This window comes from Eubalaena glacialis, chromosome 3 (genome assembly GCF_028564815.1).
Source record: "Eubalaena glacialis isolate mEubGla1 chromosome 3, mEubGla1.1.hap2.+ XY, whole genome shotgun sequence".
Taxonomy (NCBI): domain Eukaryota; kingdom Metazoa; phylum Chordata; class Mammalia; order Artiodactyla; family Balaenidae; genus Eubalaena; species Eubalaena glacialis.
The window spans coordinates 10151282-10163822 of NC_083718.1; the positions used below are offsets into that span (position 1 = coordinate 10151282).

The 12541-nt window shown below is 37.9% G+C and overlaps 1 pseudogene; it reads right to left on the reverse strand.

The window, feature by feature from the left end:
• Positions 1–338: 338 nt before the first annotated feature.
• The window catches only part of LOC133086902 (BCL2/adenovirus E1B 19 kDa protein-interacting protein 3-like), a 104109-nt pseudogene continuing 91906 nt past the window's right edge, over positions 339–12541 (reverse strand).

The window sequence follows — 12541 nt, forward strand, 5'->3', positions numbered from 1 at the left end:
GGCCAGTAATGATTAAGTATATATTATAGTTGCAGGCACCCCTGTTGGAAATTTCCACATAATTTTGTTTTTAATTTCATGAACATTTCACACGGAGTCCTGGAGTGTTTTAGTGTTTTTATAATGAAATTCCCTCTCAACTCCACATGCTCCATATTCACTCACACCACTCTTTTTTTTAAGTGTCTTATTTTTATTTTACTGAATTCGGAATGCGGCATTTACAGAAGAAATGACACAAGTGGTGCAGCCACCCAAGGACCAAGATGGTAGTAAGCTGCGTTGCAAACCCCAATGTAAATTCCCACTAAATGAAAAAGCCGGATTCCAATTCTTCATCAAAAGGTGCTGGTGGATATTTTCAGGAACCTTCAGATATAGATCCCCAACCCCATGGCTAGCAGATGAGAGACGAGAAGAGACGAAAGAAAAACTTTAGAAACTGCAGAGAAGATGCCCCCTTTCTCCCTAACACTCGTGTTCCTCAAGCTGAGCGCGGTCGTGCGCTGTGGGGGTTTGAAGAGGCACTGGGGGTGGGGAGTGATGTTTTCTGGCCGACTTGACCAGTCCCATATCCAGTCTGAGTTTTTCTTCAAGATGCTTTCTTCGTCTTTCTTTGTCTCCATGTAATCTTCCTCCGACTGAGAGCTGTTTTTCTCATCAATATTAGTGTGTCTGCTTTGGAAGCTCCGTTGGTATCTTGCGAGGTCTATGAGCGAGGTGGGCGGTCACAGAGAGAAGTCTTGGGGCTACTCCGTCCAGACTCATGCTGAACACCCAGCAGTTTTCTTACACGTTGCCATTATAAACAGAAACAGTCTGGAACAACGCTGGCGTTCCCATTATTGCCAAAGTGTAATTCCACCCAAGAGCCATGCAACCTCTCCTCCCACAGCGCGGGCGGCTTACGAGGAGACACTGCGCTTGGGTGAGGGTGCTGCGGAAGGCGAGTCGGCGTCGGGGTTGACGTGGGGTCGACGGCGGGGTCGACGTGGGGTCAACGTCGGCGGCGGGGTCGACGTGGGGTCAGCAGGCGCTCTGAGGCGGGAGCGGGAGGTGGGGCGTCAGCGTCGGGCCCAGCGGCTGGAGGCCAGACTCACCACGCGCGCCGCTCTGTTTTGAAAGGTAATGGCAGCCACTCTTTGGGTTATGTGTTTACATTTCTTTTGTGGTCTTGACTGACCAAGCTGATGTTTAGCAGTGATTACCTCTGACTCCGCGTTTACTTTTTTTTTTTTTTTTTTAAGGAATTCCTTTATTTTTATTTATTTATTTTTGGCTGTGTTGGGTCTTCGTTACTGTGCGAGGGCTTTCTTTAGTTGCGGCAAGCGGGGGCCACTCTTCATCGCGGTGCGCGGGCCTCTCACTGTCGCGGCCTCTCTTGTTGCGGAGCACAGGCTCCAGACGCCTGTTGTGGCTCACGGGCCTAGTTGCTCCGCGGCATGTGGGATCCTCCCAGACCAGGTCTCGAACCCGTGTACCCTGCATTGGCAGGCAGATTCTCAACCACTGTGCCACCAGGGAAGCTCTCCGCGTTTACTTCTGCGATGAGGATCTCATCATTACTCGCAGCTGTGTAAAAGAAATGACCTCTGAGAAACAGTCTCTGTGAAAACCTTCTTTGGTCACAGTTGTACTCTGCTCTTTGAACCCAGCAGCATTCATACCCATATTCCCTGAGCATCGGTCAGAAAAGGTGGTTGGTTTGGTTTATTTTGTTAAATACTGGAATATAGATGCTAAAATGAGGTACGTCTAGGATCTAGTGTTGATGGAAAAATTGAGAACGAAACTAATAATGAACAAATACCTGTGTATCTACGGGGCGACAGAGAAAGTGAGAGAGACTGTCTTCAGAAATCCAACTTAAGATACTGCTTATTGGATTCCTAATGAAGGCAGGAGACCCTTAAATTCTAGGTGACCAGGTTTTATCCTTAGGATAGAAATAAAACTAAAAATAATACGTATAATATATAAATTATGTATCTTGTATTTTCAGTCACTTTTTCATAACATGTTTAAATATGGTTCACATGAAGTTCATAAACATGATTTAAATACCAGCATTTGACATTTTTCTTCCAGCTTTGTCCAAGTCCAAGAAACTGAGAGAAATAGTATTTCAAGTGATATTAGTGTTCAGCTCACTGGAAAGTTAGGGTTTTGAACAAGGATGCTTCATCAGGCTTTTTCATTGACCGGATAAAATATTCTTTCAGGCCTTCTAAAGCCTTTGCTCTTTTTCTGTGCCCATCTCGCAAACTTGGGCTCTTAAGCACCTCGGTTGCCTTGACACTGAGAATGAGGTGCTCTTGACGGAAGACACAGGGAGGAAGTGCCCTGGTTTTGAGCACGTAAACTATATTCCTGGTTTATTATCAGTCTCTTTTAAGTTTGACTGTAGAAGTCCATCCTCTAGGGTCCAACCGACTGGGACTGTACTGTCAGACTTGGGCTCCTGGCAAAATGGGTATCAGACCTGAGACTAAAGTTTCCCTGTCACCTTGAGAGGCTCTCTTTCAGAGTGACCAGCTAACCTCCCTCTGAGCTGGCTCTTTTTTTCACAACAGGGGTTTCTTTTGTGTTTTTGTCCTCCTTGATTAATCCATTAAGAGAGACAAATTCAAATGTAGATCACATGACTAGCCCTTTCTAAGCTTGAGTGTGTGGATCCTTTTTTTTTTAAAATTATTTTTAAAATTTTTATTGGAGTATAGTTGATGTACAATGTTGTGTTACTTTCAGGTGTACAGCAAAGTGAATCAGTTATACATATACGTATATCCACTCTTTTTTTAGATTCTTTTCCCATATAGGCCATTACAGAGTATTGAGTAGAGTTCCCTGTGCTATACAGCAGGTTCTTATAAGTTAACTATTTTATATATAGTAGTGTGTACATGTCAATCCCAATCTCCCAATTTATCCCTCTTCCCCTTATCCCCCGGTAACCATAAGTTTGTTTTCTATATCTGTGACTGGGTCTTTTTAATAGCAAAATTATATTTGCTTAGAGCTTGTACTGCTTTTCCCAGAATAAATTCTTCATTTCCTTTCTAACGTTACACCATCCCCCAGGGATTTCTTCTCCCACAGAGTCCCAAAATCTCCTATGGGTTACTCACACTTGCTCATGAGTCATGTGGTCTCATTTGTTGCTCTGCCCACCTCTGCAGAATCAGCGCTGCATTGAGCAAGTCAGAGACCAGGTGGTCCTGAAATGGCCTGGACTGAACCCTCTTGGCCCAGTGCTTTGCTCACCATGCATCAGTCTGATGCACCTGTCCAGATTTCTGCCTCATTCCTACTGTCGCAAATGTTCTTTCCTGAGGAAAAGCAGGAATCTCTTCCCATTATATCATGTTTAGCTCCACAGCAAAAGTCGTTTTGCTTCAGCAGTTATGTTGGGAAAGGGCTAACCTAATTCATCGTTACTTCACTTGAATTCTTTCGGTGTTCATGAAAATTTACATAGTCATCAAGTGCATACACCTTAGCAAACTCAGTTTCCTATTGCTGCTGCACCAAATTACCACAAACTTAGTGGCTTAAATCAACACAAATTTATTCTCTTACAGTTCTGGAGGTCAGAAGTCCAGGATATGTCTCACTGGTTAAAATTAGTGTCAGCAGCTTCCTTTCTGGACGCTCTAGGGATACATTTTCTTGCTTTTTTCAGCTTCTAGAAGCTGCTCATGGTCCCCCTCCAAAGCCTGCAATGTCCGGTTGAGTTTTTCTCCCATGGTATCACTTTAACACTGACTTTTCTGCCTCCCTCTTTCATGTTTAAGGACCCTTGTGATTACATTGGTCCCACCTGGATAATCCATGTTTATCTCCCTATTTTGAGATCAGTTGCCTAGTAATTTTAATTCCTTCTGTTACCTTAATTCCTCTTTGCTATGTAACATAGTATACCCACAAGTTCTGGAGAACAGGGCCTGGATATCTTTGAAAGGCCATTGTTCTGCCTACCACATATACATTCATAACAACTAAAGTCCAGAAAACAGGATGAGGGGAAAATTAAATCACCCTGATAGATGAGAGTTTGGTTCAATGACAATACGTAATTTTGAAGGTAAATGTGATTTGAGTTCACGTATATTTATTGTTCAAATAGTTTTCTTCTAGGCCTCTCTGATGCCTAAATTTTAGAGTTCAGATCTTTAATAAAAATGTAAATGTGGAAAGAAGTGGATTTTTTGGCCTCTACAATCCATTCATGTCCTTCACCTCCTCACTTCTGGTAAAAAAAAAAAAAAAAAGTGGTTCTTTCAATATAATGACATATTATTTTCTAAGTCACAGTTAGAATGAACGGTAAATACTCTGAAATTGAAAATATAAATAATTTTCCCTTTAGTAGCAAGCCTTCCAAACAGTGTTTTCCAAGCATTTTGAACACAAAGATTTTTTTATGATATCAATGTAATATGACACAAGCTAGTTGTGATACTTTCAGCATCTGTGGATTGAGAAATATAACAAAAACTACTGTGACTCTACTAATGTTTAAAATAAGTATGCACATTATTCTTTATGACACACAGATATGTTTCTGACAATGGCACATATAAGTGTATGATATTCTACATGTTTATTTTATATATACGGCTTTGTACACATAGATAATCAGTTCACAGGCCCCTTGTAGTAACTCTGCACTTCAGAAATCTATGGTAAACCCAGATTGCAAACTATTTCCTAAAAGTCAAAAAACCTCTCAAATCTATCTTCTTAATCTCCATCAAGAACACAATTTTTTTTTCAAATATTTCAGAGCACTGCAAAATGCAGTTACCTCACTTTTGAACAAACAACTTAAAAAAAAAAAGAACCTAGAGTCTACAAGGAAACGTGTTGAAAATTCTGAAACAGAAATGTGCAAATAAATAGATTTTTTATCCCTGTCTCTAGTAGTTGTGTAGTATAAAACATGTAATTTAAAGCCATTTAATTTACAGAATTGATATGCTCATTAAATACTACTTGATAATTTAACCCACAGTCTCTCAGAACACATTCTAAGAACTCTTGAGCCAAATGCATATTCAAATTTTACTTCTGATTTAAGACTTTAAGAAATAGGATGCCTGTATATGATAAACCCAGTTTCATACAAGTGAAGAATATTTTGTAGGCATTTATAGTAATATTAAGCTCTCTACCTAAAACCTGAAGTACATTGTTTCATTGAGTAGTTGTCTGTGCTGGAGAGATCACTGTGTTTTATGGAAACATAATTGGAAAATAACTTCTAGAAAAATAAAAAGAAAACATTTGATGAGATACATAAATACTATTTACTAGAATATTTATTAGAAAAAAAAAGAGAAGTTTAAAATTTTAAACAATCATTACATTAAAAAAAATTCCCTGTTTGCTTATTGAGAATTATTAGAATAATGTGGAGAATAAATCACGTACCTAAAATAATGGCTTAAATGAGATTGTGGTTAGAAAATTTAGGTTAGGAAAATGAAAAGGTCAGTGTTAAATTACACGGTTTGGCTAACAAAATAAATCTCTTCATCTTGTCCCATTCATTTTATTAGATAATGTTTTTAGAAGTATTATCTCTCAGTTAAGTTTTGGCCAAGGACTCCTAAATTTTTAAATAGTCCCCAAGTTTACTTAGGTGATGCATTTAAAGTTGTTTTTTATGGACTATATATTGGATGTTTACTGCAGTCTTTTCAAATGACTGGGGTATGAATTTACTCTAAAATAATTCTTGATATGGATTTAAGATTACCAGGAGCCTAGCAATACAGAAATGACATTAGCAATTTATAATTCCATGCTAGTTAAAATTTCCTCAAATCTGATGGAGAAGAGGGATTATATAAGAGAAAGTTACTGGCATATTTCCACTGCTAAAGGCTAAGGACACAGAACATTTACAGATTCAAAAGGGCATAAATTTTAGTTTATGTGCCCTTTATAGCCACTGTTGACAGGAAACAGGATGAACACAGTGTGAAATGTGACTTGCAGAATCACTTGAGGCTGGTTCTCTGAAATTTACCAAGTCTACTGCCATTAACAGCCTGTGTAAGTAGGACCCTAGACAGTGTATTTTGGTTTTATTTACATAGCTAAAGAATGTATTAAGAATTGATCGGGCTTCCCTGGTGGCGCAGTGGTTGAGAATCTGCCTGCCAATGCAGGGGACACGGGTTCGAGCCCTGGTCTGGGAAGATCCCAAATGCCGCGGAGCAACTAAGCCCGTGTGCCACAACTGCTGAGCCTGCGCGTCTGGAGCCTGTGCTCCGCAACAAGAGAGGCCGCGATGGTGAGAGGCCCGCGCACCACGATGAAGAGTGGCCCCCGCTTGCCGCAACTAGGGAAAGCCCTCGCACAGAAACGAAGACCCAACACAGCCATAAATAAATAAATAAATATTTAAAAAAAAAAAAAAAAAAAAGAATTGATCATTTATCATTCACTTTTTATAAATAATCTTTGACTCTTTTCTCAAAAGAGTATTAATTTCTAAAAACTGGTACTACCTAGGCTGAGCATATTATTTTCCATGGGGTGTTAAATAAATTTTTAAAGTAAATTTCTGGTACGTAAGGAAATCTACATTGGTAAGTTAGAAATCATATGATATTTAGGAATGCTGTGATGGAAATATTTTTTTTTTTACTGATGCTTTTGTAAATGATATTGTTGGAGAGAGACTTGTAAGCTCTTCCTTCGAAAACTAGGTATAGAGAAGAACATGGGTTAGCGTAGATTAGATATCAAGGTCTGTAACAAAATGATAACAAATCATGTTTTCTATTGGTTAGATGTTACTGTTTGATATTTAATTCAAAAGAAGCAATGATGGGTAGCCGTAAAGAACATAGATTATAGTCTAAATCTGTTCTGGGCTCACTCATTGCTAGATGTGTCACCTGCAGGTCAGTCAGTTCGCCTCACTCTGCTTCAGTTTGCTCATTTTATAAATGACGGTAATAATAGTACGTACCTGAAGAGGTTGTCTTGAGGATTAAATGGGTTAATACAGGTAAAGCACTTAAAACATTTCCTGACATCTTCTAAGTGTTTTTTGAAAAAAAGGTCTTTACTCATTTATTATTGTAAGCGCCTGTACATACCAGGCCCTGTGCTGGAGTCTCGAAGGGAAGTAAGTTGTGGGCCCTGTTCTCAAAGAGCTTATGAGTCTTACACAGATCATCTCCATGTAATGTGTTCAGGTTTGTATGTGAAATACATGTCGGTTGCTATGGCAGAAGCTTGACTCTGGCTTTTTCAAACAGAATATCTGAGCTGCTTCTTGAAGATAAGAAATTGTGCAAGTGAAGAAGCTGGGGAAGGGCAGTTCATTTAGAAAATAGCATGAAAGCAGACACAGAATGGTGAAATAAAATGACTATTCAGGGAGCTTCTAGTAATTCAGTATCAGAAAGCTTAAATCACAGGGGCCTACGCCTCTGAATGTCCCTCTCCCCTTGCTATGGTTTATTCAAAAGGAATCAAATGTTTTTACGTTGGTCATAGATTCTGCAGATCAGCACAGTGCTTACCACTCCTTTTAAGTTAAGCAGACCTGGGAACAAGGACTTGGGAACAAGTATTTTACTTGAGAAATGATTCCAGGAAGCACAAATGAAAAAGTGCTGAAAAAGAAACAGAAAGAAAGGAATGCAAATGAGATATGTGTTAATAAGTGGGTTTCTATTTTGGGCAACTGGGCCTCAGTCCTACTGGTGATCCTCTGAGAAAACACGTAGAACATATTTCTGAATTGTTCCAGGGGAAGATGGAGAGACTGGGGTGTTTATTCACCCACTTTCACCCCTGCACACATACCATTGGTTGAAGGTTTCCCCTTGAAGCTGTCACTCCCCTGATCTTCAGTTGCTCCTGCCTTTAGTCAGCAAGCTCTTGTGGGGCTAGAATTAGCTCTCATGCAGTGAAGGAGAGAGATGCAATGCTTAGAGTAGAATGCTATCAACATACCAAAAACTGTCTTCTACAGCTGCAGGTGCGTTCAGAGGGAGACTTAGAAGTTAGGGAGGAGGGAGCGACTGAGGGCACAGATTCAGGTGAGCTGTCAGACCTCCGAAGACTTGATTCTGTGGCCCCTGGTAAGAAGAATGAGGCAGGGACTGACTGGAGACTTGAGATAAGGCTGGAGAAATAGGGAGAGGAAAAATCATTCAGCATCTCACAGACCATGTAATGCTGGCAATTTATCTTTTATTATTAAGTCCTTTAAAATGGTTTTCATAGAATGTGAAATATTTCAATTTGCATTTTGGATCATTGTCTTAGACTGTAAACATTATCCTTAACTGGAAAATAACATAAATTTAGCTAGTTTATTGAACATGGTTTAAAAATGGGTCTTGGCCCACACATGGAGATCTGGGATTTAGCAAAAGAAAAATCAATTAGATTCTGTAGTATAATTTAATTCAAACTAAACTTACTTTTGAACATGTTTTAAATTGGTGAAAGACTAAGTAAATCACAGTATTTTTTATAGTACAAGTATAGAGTAAAATGTACGTATTTTTACATATTTACAGAATTTTATCAGTCTCTATAATGATGTCACATACTGGATAAAATGTAAAGATGCATCACCATATTAAGGAATGTTATGCATAATAACTGATGAATGCAAGCAATTTACCTTTTAAATTTTATTATGACCATACGCTATTTTATTTATGTTTTTCCAGCTTTATTGAAATAAAATTGACATATAACATTGTGTAAGTGTAAGATGTACAACGTATTGATGTAACACACTTATATACTGTGAAATGAATACCACTGTTGCATTAACTAATATTTCCATCACCTCATAAAATTACCATTTCTTTTCTGTGGTAAGAACATTTAAGATCTACTGTCTTGGCAACTTTCAAGTATGTAATACAGTATTGTTAACTATAATCACCCTGTTGTACGTTCGATACCCACAACTTATTCATCTTATAACTGAATGTTTGTACCATTTGACCAACATCTCTCCATTTCCCCAACCCCCTAACCCTTGCTAACCATTCTACTCTGTTTCTATGAGTTTAGCTTTTTTTAGATTCCACATATAAGTGATATCATACAGTATTTGTCTTTCTCTGTGTAACTTATCTCACTTAGCATAATGCCTTCAGGGTCCATCCATGTTGTTGCAAACAGCGGGATTTCCTTCTTTCTCGTGGTTGAATAATATTCCATTGTATATATACGCTGTGTCTTCTTTCTCCATTCATCCATTGACAGACACTGCTGTTGTTTCCATATCTTTGCTATTGTGAGTAACGCTGCAGTGAACATAGGAGTGCAGCTATTTCTTCAAGATACTGATTTTGTTTTCTTTGGCTATATACCCAGAAGTGGGATTACTGGATCATAACCATATGCTATTTTAGGTTTAAGTATTAGGATCAGACAGTTCTATAATATTCATTCTAGGTGTATTACTGTTTGTCTCCACTCAGTGGGCACACTCCAGAGAAATGAGTGAGAGAATATAAATTCCTTATTTCTAGATAGTATAGCATCAGTTACAGAATTTAATATTGAGTTATGCTAACAATTTTGTAGAATTAATGAATAATTGCTTTGAAAATGATTTTTAAACAAAGGAATAATTTGTAGAGTATGACCAAGTTACTTTAATTCAGTATTCTGAACTTCTGTTGACAATCCCTTTAACAACATTATATTGTGACTATTTCATGAAAGTTCTGATAATGCTTTGTGATCTTAAATGCATATCCTTTGACAGAGATCACTTTCTCTGTATTTCCCATCAGCATTTTTTAACATGCACATTAACCACATTGAATAATTTTGTAGGGTGGAGATAATTTCCATGGGGAATTCATACATAAATCAATTAGACTGAGGCTGAACATATTTGCTAAAATATGTTTAGCTATATCAGAATGGTTATCTATTTGATTATATTATGTTTAATATCTAAAATAGCTGCTGTTGACTTCCTAGAAAAAATGTTAGTACACTTAAATGTGCATGTGTGATGTGTGTACACGTATGCTTTTGGAGTACTTGTTAAGGTGTATATCTACAGAGAGATACACACTATTATTACTTTGGAAGATACTTCACTTTTTGGCTACTCATAGTTTTAAAAAATTCCAAGTAGATATTATTTTCACTGATTAATTCTTGAGAACCAACTAAATATTAGACTTTGTGCAGGAAAGACATACATTTTCTAAATTCCCATAATGTGGAGGAAGAAGCTGCTATCTGAGTCTGCCATCGTAGAGACACTCCATGTTGCTAAGGTGTAGAATGGAGAACTGCCAAAATGTCAGGACCCAGGTAGCTTAGCGTGGTCTCGGATGTAGTTTTTACGGGAAGGAAAAGGAGCTTCCTTATAAAGATTCCTTTTTCAGGAATCTCAGGGCAATTAACCACATAGGCAAAGTTCAAGTATAGTTTCTTTACACATATAAAATAATGTAAAGGCCTTTGTTACACAAACAGCACACAGATACAAGTACAGATTGCAATGGCAGTGTGTTATGTGACATTTAAAAAAAAGGAATCTCACTAAGCTGTAGTGTTTCCGAGCCATGTAATTTATCATGTGAACAGTGCTACCCTGATGACAAACAAAAGCATCTTACCTACCTTAAATTGTTCGAGTAATTGTTCAAGTATTGTTTCTTAAAACAATACAACTGCTTGTCTATACTTTGTCATTGTTGAACAAGTTAAAACTTGATATGGAGCAGAATTTTTCTATAACATATTCCTTAGTGTTTACACTTAGATTCAAAGAGGAAAACTATTGCACAACCAATGATTCTATTCCACTCAGTTTTCTCTGACTCGTTCAGGCTTTCTTAATTATTTTTGCAAGAGGCCTTACTGGTTTTAGTCTGATATTCTAGTAGAAGTGATTTATACTTTTAGTGGGAAGTTGGGAGCCTATGAAGATTTCACTTGTGTGTATTCTGTGTCTACTTTCACTCCGATCAATATTTATAGAGCTTGCTTTGTTCTGTTCATCTTCCTGCAGTAAAACCATCCAAACCGTTCAGAAAAGTCCTTTTATCCATTAAATGTTCAAGATGTATCTCACCTATCTTCTAATTGATTATATGAAATATACTCTATATATACACCTTTATCCATATACTATTTTTCTCTAATTCCTGACACCCAGGATTATCTTTTTCTCAGAGCAGGGTGCCACCATGTTACCTTCTAGCCATGGCCCAATCCATCTGGGAGAGCAGAAGGGAGCATCTGGGATGGTTGGAAAAGGAAAACAGGGACTCTTGTTAGCATATTCACATACCAAAGTTAACACTAAATGATAGACCATCTTGGATGTGTTGAGATGTGTTTACCTTGTAGTTGTTACATTTCAAGGTTGCACAGGGAAGAGATCATCTTTGTTCCTTCCTCTCCCACCTGGAATTTTTAAAGCTGTTTGTACCCTTCCAGTACCTGATGGAACCTAACTGACCTAGGCCTGAGGCTGAGAAACAGAACAAATCAGATCCTGGGGGAAGGTGAGAGGAGTTAAGAGACTTAGGGTATCCTGAAGAAAGTGGAAAGTTGAGAGAGGGAGAGACATACCCTGGGTTCTCTTTTACATCAGTTGAAAAGACAGATAAAAAAAACTGATAGGCAAACATTTATACATGTGGCATATGTGTATATTATTTTATTAAAAAAATAGAGATCAAGGAGATGTTGCATCTGTTGTGCATCAACGATATGCCAGTCATTTTGCATATATTTTCACATTTAATCTTCAAATAAATTTGAAAGAAAAGCACTACAGTCAGCTCCAGTTTGCAGATGAGCAGTGGGCTGAGAGGTTATGTAACGCACCCTATGTGGGCTCCTCACTAAAGGAGTGAGAATTCCCACACCAGTCTCTCCAGCTTAACTAATCGCTTGAATTCAAACTCTTAGAAAGAAATTTTTTGGTAGATAAACTTAAAGTTATTAAAATTTTCTTATGTTATAAAAGTGTTATTTTCCTAAAGGCAATAATTTTAATTTTCTTCCTTTTCCCCAAATCCCACTCCATTCAGATCTGTTTTATTTGTACCAATGAAATTACCAGTATGATTTTGCTAGACCAGCATGTTTAAATGCAAGTTAAATGACTTGGAATTAAAAGATATTCATGAACATTTCCTGAGGTATTTTAAAATTGCATGAACTTTCAGTTCTTTATGGATTTGTGAGAAGGTATCATATTCACCAAGCTGTGCTGTTTTAGGAAAACAAAAATCTCTTCCCTTTCACCTTCTGCTCACATTAAAAAAAAAAAAAAGAGGCAGCACTCCTTAAAGACTACCATTGTCAGGTTGTGTCCTGCCTTTACAAAGATTTTGTGAAAAATGCTGAAGAAAGCAAGATTGATACTTGGACAAATCCTATATGTAATGCATAACTGTAAAATTGTTCAGTTGCTTCTTACCCACGAGATCCAAGGGCTGCTTCTAATTGCCATCTTCTGATGGTCACAAATCCTGACATAGAAAAAGTCATGCTCAAATAACCCATCCAA